Raw genomic sequence first — 8332 nt, forward strand, 5'->3', positions numbered from 1 at the left:
ATTAAAACCCAGGTCTTTCTGACTCTTAGGCCCATGCTCTATCCACTAGGTCAACACTGCTACTGCTTTTTCTCTGTGACTGGCTTCCGAAGTCATTTCTGTCACCACTAGGAAATGTGCCTGAAAACTGAGGAACCTGTTGTAACTGAATAGGCCCTTTTTGTTTATATATGTAAGCATATATATTTGTGTCTGTGACTATATGTATAATGTGCATGTTTTTCCATAGGTATATGTATATATGTGTGCATGAGTATGTCTGTGACTCCTGAATGTCACTCTCTCTCGGCTTCTCTTTCTCTTTCTCTCTCTCACTTTCTTTTTCCTTCTAGGTCTTTCTGACTTCTTTATCCTTCTTCAGTCACCCCCTCAGCCTTTCTCCAATGCCCTGTCCACACATCCCACTCTGAGTACTCAAAATATGCTCCTCTTCCTTCAGGCCCAAACATTGTACAAATTAATGCATACACAATGGGATAGAACCAAATCTGGGGGAAACAGTAGTGAATATGACACTCATCTCTTGAAGATTCCCTCCATTCGTGCTATATACCCACCTTAAAGGGTCCCAGGAGGTTATCTAATGGAGAAACAATTGGCGATCACTCCCCATAATGTAGAGGCTGGTGGATTGGGACACGGAATGAGAATCAAAAGAGCCAATATAAAAATGAATGCAGCTTCATAATTAATTTAAGGAAAGAAGCAGGCAAAGGCCAGGTCAAATTTCAACCTTATCTTATTTGCATATTCCTTTCTTTGGCTCCTTCATGTTTAGTTAAAATTATCTGCTATTTCTCAAGGGAAGACTAACCATGCCCCATCTGTAATTTAGATAAATGTCTGACTCCACCTCCAGACTGTAAGCTCACTGTGAGTAGGGAATGTATTTGTTACAGTGTTATACTGTACTATCCCAAGTGCTTAGTACATGCTCTGCACCCAATGAGTGCTCAATACATACGATTGACTGATTGACTGATTGGAGGAAGCCAAATGCTAGGTAATGAAAGTTGGTGCATTTTTTCTCACTGTTTCATGTTTTTAAAATCAATGTTATGTTAATATGGCTCAATTTTAGGCTTACAAAAATATTAATCATCAATAAAAGTACAAATCAAAATTGGGTTGAGGTCTGTTACTGTTACCCTGCAATAAAGAAAAACAAACACCTTTGTCTCAGAAAATCTCACTGAGAAACATGCTGGCAGAATAAATGTTAGATAAGGTCACTAAAATGAGACTGTTTTCTTTTTTAAAAGCAAAGGTAGATTGTCATGTTTTTCTCCTCAAACTGGGAATGTACGGTCTTTACTAGAGAAAGAAGTGTATTTCCCCATTTTAACTCCTGAGGATTGCAAGCCAATCCTTGGAACTTTGGAAGGGATTTTGTTCCACCCAGCCCTCCTCTGGCCTACTCTACTCTCCCCCAACCCAACTCAACCCACTTATCACCTCTCCTCTGTCACTATCTCAGCTTCAAGCAGACTGACACCTGGTCAGCTGAAGAAACATTCAGGAGGCCTTACCTGCAGCTTTCTTACCTGGCTCAATGATTCTCATATTCACTCCTCTGAAAAGCGAGCATCAAAGCTGGCTTTAATCTTCTGGAAAAATCACTGACAGGAGAAAGCCACCCCACCATTTCATGCCCTTCCTTCCCCTCCCCACAACAGCACATGTCATAACATTTTGAACATTCTCAATTGGACTGCTATTTAAAAACAGCATGGGGAGAGACATTTTTACCTTTCATAAATACCCTGCAAGGAATAGTTGTCTGGGTGGTTTAATACAGTGTAATGCACAGTGCATGTGCTCAATAAATACCATTGACTGATTGACTGATTGGTGGATGGGAGCCTAGGTGGTGGTCAGTTCCTCCCTTTTGCTAGGGTGGATCCTTAGAAGAGATTTCTCTCTTATCTCATTCTGCAGCACTAACAGATGTAAACTTGATGACTGAATTTCCTCTTCCGGTTACCCAGTGCTTTTAGTCTGAGACAAAAAGGTTCAGGAACTTTCCTGCATTTACTATGACCTTCTTCTGTTGCTATTCCACCCCCACCCCACCACCATCCCGATCCAAAAAAGGGGCCACCCTCTGTTCAAAAAATGTTCATGTAGCAAACAAGTTCTAAATTAGGGTCAGGGATTGTTTAATTTATTTAATGGTATTATTCATTGTTTGAACTCCTCGATAAACTCTCTCAAAAACTGCAGTCCTGTTGGAATGCTCTGTGACTCTGTTCCTGAAATCTGATTTCTGTGTAGACTCCATTTGAGATGGCGGATTGGCTCAAACCAGATGTGTTGGAGGACCACTGATCCTGGGAATGCTAGGGTGGAAGCACAGCTGGTTGGGGAGATTATTAAATTCACTCAAGAGAAACCTGTTCACAGAATCAGTCTACTGGTGGTTTCTTTCCTGCAGATGCTATTGGAAAGCCCATACTAAATATACGGGAGCAGTTGAAATCTCGTTTTTTTCTGCTGGGAAAATCCCAGCTGTTCCTCCAGAGTCTTTCCAAGGAGTTGAGACTAGAGAGGTAACCAGTACTGGTCAAAGCCTTATTCCTCATGGGTGGAGAGAAGGGAAGTGGGGTGAAAATTATAATGTTCTGACCTTAAATCTCTTACCCCACCTCTCCCACTTAATTATTGAGTGAAGTGATATGGGGACCCTGACAGAAGACCTGATCACCCTGCTCTCACCCAGCAACCACGCCCCATTAAACTCACAGTGCCTTCTGGAATGGACCCTTGCTCCTTTTGCCCATCTTACCCCATCCACGTACAAAGGCTACAGCTCTCCAGGAGGAACTGAACCTCCTAGAATAAGGACAGAGATCTGTTCAGAACAGCCACAGGAGGGGCAGGGAGGCAACACAAGGAAAGGCAGGGAAGCAGCATGTCCTAGTGACTAGAGCTCAGGTTTGGGAGTCAGAAGGACCTGGGTTCAAATCCTGACTCTGCCACCTGTCTGCGGTGTGTCCTTGGGCAAGTCACATCACTTCTCTGTGCCTCAGTGACCTCATCTGGAAAATGGGGATTAAGATCATAAGCCCTGTGTGGAACTGGGATTATGTCCAAACCAATTATCTTCTGTCTACCCCAGCACTTAGTATGGTGCCTGGCACATAGTAAGTGGTTAACGAATATCACAATTATTATTATTATTGCTATCACCCTCCCCTTCTGCCTCCCACCTCCCAGTGTGACTCTGGATTCCCCAGGGAATCATTCCTTAAGACTGCTTCTCCTCTAGGATTCCTCTACTTGGATAATCAGCCAGTATCTTAAACTCAGTACACTCAGTTCTGCCATAAAGTATGTTTTAATTATTCATTTTGACTAGAATAATAATAACTGTGGTATTTGTTAAGCATTTACCATGTGCCAACCACCATGCTAAGTGATGGGAGACATATAAGATAATCACAGTCCCTGTCTCACATGGGATCCTCAACACAAGAAGAGGGGAGAACAGGTATTGAAACCTAATTCTCCCTCTAGAATGTAAATTCCTTGTGAACAGGGAACGTGTTTACCAACTTTGTTATACTGTACTCTCCCAAGGGATTAGTACAGTGTTCTGCACACAGTAAATACAGTTCATTGATTGATTTTACAGGCAAGGAAACTGAGCACAAAGTGAAGCAGTGTTGCCTGGTGGATAGAGCATGCTTTATCCATGGGCGTGGAAGTCAGAAGGACCAAGATTTTAATACAGGCTCTGCCATTTGTTTGCTCTGCAACCTTGAGCAAGTCACTTAACTTCTTTGTGCCACAGTTACCTCGTCTTTAAAATGGGAATTAAGACTGAGCTCCATGTGGGACATGGGCTGTGTCCAACATGATTAGCTTGTATCTACCCCAGAGCATTTGGCACAAAGTAAGCACTCAACAAATAGCATAAAAACAATATACAAAAAAACCCAAAGAAGTTAAATGACTTACCCAAGGTCACAGAACAGGAAAGTTGCAGAGCTGTGACTAGAATCCAAGTCCTCTGACTCCCAGCCCTGTTCTTTTTCCATTAGGCAACACCATGTCTCGAGACTAGGTGAACCTTAGGGAACATTTGTTCTGTCAAAAGCAAGCCTGTTTGGATGTAACACCTTGGGGTATCAGGTGAAACAGTTCGTATCATGTGTGAAGCATTGAACACAGTGAGTACTTCAACATATGTTTTCCTTACCTCAGGGTTTTGCAGGAATGCTTCCAATGTATTTTAAGAGAACTACGTATGTTCACATGGAACTCTTCTTTTTCGATCCTACACTTTATACTCTTTAACTTTCTCATCATTGTTAACAACACCACCATCCTTTCTGCCCCAAATCCTGCAACCCCTGCGTCATCTTGATCTGCTTTAACATTTACTTTCCACATTCAGTTTGTATTGACCTATAATACTTCACAGATCATAATAATAGTAGCAGTATGTATTAATTGTTGAATATGTACCAAAGCAGTGAGTTAGGCATGAGGGTAAATACAGGATAATCAGACAGAGCTACTGCCTGTCTGACACCGAGCTCACAATCTAAGAGGGCTCCCCTATACACTGTAAGCTCACTGTGGGCAGGGAATGTGTCTGTTATATTGCTACACTGTACTCTCTCAAGTGCTTAGCACAATCGTCTGCACACAGTAAGCACTCTCTAAATATGACTAAGAGGAAGGGAGGGACACATTCCAGTTCTTTATCTTTCACAGGATGAGGAAACTGAGGTACCTAAAAGTTAAGTGACTTGCTCAAGGTCACTTAGCAGGCATGTGACAAGCCCAGACCTAGAATCCTGATCTCCTGACTCCCAGCCCCATGCTCTGTCTCGGCTCCTTCCGTCCCTTTCTAGGAAACAATACTCAACGATACTTCATACCATTTGCCAACCTGGAAGAAACAGAGAGGCTTTAGTCAGTCAGACAGGCAATAATATTTATTGAGCCCTTACTGTGTGCGGAACACTGTACTAAGCACCTGGGTGAGTAAAATACAACAATACAACAGACCCATTCCCTGCCTACAATGAGCTTACAGTTTAGAGGGGATGTTGTAATGTAACCTAATGTTGTCATGCAGAACCTCTTGTGAAACCCATGTAAATTAGAATGTTTTCCAGAGGGGACCGTCTTCCCTTACTTCAGAGCCAATGCATTTCCCACAAGTTCCCACATGAGAAGCAGCATGGCTCAGTGGAAAGAGCATGGGCTTTGGAGTCAGAGGTCATCGGTTCCAATCCCGGATCCGCCAACTGTCTGCTGTGCGACTTTGGGCTAGTCACTTGACTTCTCTATGCCTCAGTTACCTCATCTGTAAAATGGGGATTAAAACTGTGAGCCACTGTGGGACAACCTGATCACCTTGTAATCTCCCCAGTGCTTAAAACAGTGCTTTGCACATAGTAAGCACTTAACAAATACCATCAAAAAAAAAGTTCCTGTGAACTCGGGTGCCACTTTTGAGCAGTGGGACTCTGCAGCAGGAGTTGTGGCAGAGGGAGGCTGGTTGTTGGAAAATTAAAGTACCAGATGTTGAGACATTCAGTGCCACATCAATTCCCAAAAGGGACTCAGGCTACCTGAAAACCAGACCACTGGGCATTAATGGCCACCCCTCCTCTCTACCCTTCCTACCATCAACCTGTTTGGAGCCTTCACCATTTCCCAGCTGTAGTAGCCTCATTATTTTTTTATATTTGTTAAGTGCTTACTCTGTACCAGGCACTGTTCTAAGTGCTGGGATAGATATAAGATTATCAGGTTGGACATGAGACTCATAGTCTTAATCCCCATTTCACCCACATGAGACTCACAGTCTTAATCCCCATTTCACCAATGAGGTAACAGAGGCACAGAGAAGTGAAGTAACTTGCCCGAAGTCACACAGAGGACAAGTAGCGGATCTGGGTTTAGAACCCAGGTCCTTCTGACTCTCAGGCCCATGCTCTACCACTAGGCCAGGCTGCTTCTCTCCTTACTGGTCTCCCCTCCTCAAACTTCTTCCATCTCTAGTCTGTCCTAAAAACAGCAGTAGCATGCATTGTCTTTCCAATACACCTTTTGGGGTACATTATTTCCCTCCTCAGGAAGTTTCAATGACTATCCATAAAACAAAAACTGTTTCATCTTGGCTTTAGAGGTCTCCATAAATTGCCCTACCTTACCTATCCACTCTCTTCTTTGCTTTCCCCTCTCCTTTCAACCTCATCTTCTGTCTGTTCTTCCCTCAAAACTTTCTCATTTCCAAGTCATTCCTCCCAAATCTCCAACTGTGTGGAATTCCCAGTCCCCTCGCATGCACTCAACCACAACCCTCCCACCTTCAAAGCCTTCCTAAAAAAGCACTCCCTCCCAGAAGCATTCCCTGACTTTCCTGAATCTGCCACCCCACCAGCCACCTTAACATTCTTAAATATACTTTTATTTGTTATTTATTTAGATATTTATTTCATGTCTTACTTTCGGTTTTATCATTTGTCTTTCTCTCACCAATTACACCGTGGCAATCAATCAGTCAATCGATCAGTGGTATTTATTGAGCATTTAAGTGCAGAGCACTGTACTAAGTGCTTGGCAAATTGGACCCACTTGTCCCTACCAGACTGTAAGCACCTTGATGGCAGGGGCCATGTCCTTTGTTCCTTTGGTTTGCTCCCAAGGGATTTGAATGGGTCCCTGGCCACAGAAACGTGGTTACACACAGAGTTGGCTATGATGCTGAAGGAGAAGAAAATTATTTACTGGTGCAATAATTCACTTTTTTAAACTACTTCCTTAGTCTGAGGCTTTGTTGTACTTCATTAAGTAAAGTTCTCGATACATAGCAAGCATTCAAGAAATGTCGTTTTGAAAGCTAATAGTTTCAGGGCCTGACTTCAATCAATTACTCAATCAATAGTATTTATTGAGCACTTACAGTGCACAGAGCACTGTACTAAGTATTTGGGAGGTATAAGCACTTGGGAGACCACTATACAATAGTATTCATAGACATGATCCCTGCCCTCAGGGAGCTTATGGGATAGAGTGGGAGACAGACATTAAAATAAATTACAGAAGGGGGAAATGATATAGTGTCAACATATGTACAAACTTACTGTGGGGCTTAAAGGTGGGGTGAATATCAAAGTGCTTAAGAGGAATAGACCAAGTGCACAGGTGATTCAGATGGGAGGGCAAATGGGAATGGGAAGTGGGGGCATTAAAGAAGGCCTCTTGGAGGAGATAAGATAGTTGGGCTTTGAAGATATCTTGGTCCTTCACTAGTAGTAGTAAAAATATTTATGTGTGTACTGTGTGGAAAACACTGGGTGGCACAGAGTAGTTCTGTTGCCTGAGTCAGGGAGGGGAACAGGAGACTCCTAGAAATCAGAACTTTGGTTAATTTATCTGATCCACCATAGCCCAGGAACAGTCATTATAACTATGGTTTACAGGGATTTCAGTGCTAGGTGAAAGTGCTTTTAGGGCTACAGTATGCAGCTGATTTTATACTTGCTTTCAATTTTCAAACAATTCCCAGTAAAGGTTTTTAAATTAACCTCTTAGGATTTCATGGATCCAGAAAACAAAAGTCTGGGCCATTTATCATTTTTCTGGAACAACTATTGACCTTCCTCAGGGTTTGCTAAGTGTAAGACTACACATGCCATAGAACACCTTCTCAACGAGCTGTTCTTCTGGAGGCTGAACTCCCATCCATCTTGTCTTGTCTATGCCATAGAGTCATCTTCCACCCATAGCGACCCCAAGGACATTTGTCCCCCAGACCGTCCCACCACCATCTACAATCGTTCTGGTAGTGTATCCATAGAGTTTTCTTGGTAAAAATACAGAAGTGGTTTACCATTGCCTCCTTCCACACAGTGAACTTGAGTCTTCACCTTTGATTCTCTCCCGTGCCGCCGTTGCCCAACACAGGTGAGTTTTGACTTATAGCAGATTGCCTTCCACTCGCTAGCCACTGCCCAAGCTAGAAATGGAATGGGTAGGCCTCTGTTAGACTCTCCCTCCCATAGTCAAGACTGGTAGAGTACTGGGAACTCTCTAGGTGTGACCCTGAGAGGGCCCCATCTATCTAGGTGAACTTTGATCACCTGACATTAAAGGGATGTTATCTGAAAATGGTTCTATAATAATAATAATAATGGCATTTATTAAGCACTTACTATGTGCAAAGCACTGTTCTAAGTGCTGGGGAGGTTACAAGGTGATCAGGTTGTCCCACAGTGGGCTCACAGTCTTAATTCCCACTTTATAGATGAGGTAACTGAGGCATAGAGAAGTTAAGTGACTTTCCCAAAGCCACATAGCTGACAACTGG

At 42.9% G+C, this 8332-nt stretch overlaps 1 non-coding gene across 1 annotated transcript; it reads right to left on the reverse strand.

Moving 5' to 3' along the window:
* Positions 1-7939: 7939 nt before the first annotated feature.
* On the reverse strand, positions 7940-8077 carry LOC119924872. The gene has a single exon (XR_005449554.1). It is a non-coding gene; the product is annotated as a small nucleolar RNA SNORA7 (small nucleolar RNA).
* Between the last annotated feature and the right edge of the window lie 255 nt (positions 8078-8332).

Source organism: Tachyglossus aculeatus, chromosome 2, assembly GCF_015852505.1.
Source record: "Tachyglossus aculeatus isolate mTacAcu1 chromosome 2, mTacAcu1.pri, whole genome shotgun sequence".
NCBI lineage: Eukaryota > Metazoa > Chordata > Mammalia > Monotremata > Tachyglossidae > Tachyglossus > Tachyglossus aculeatus.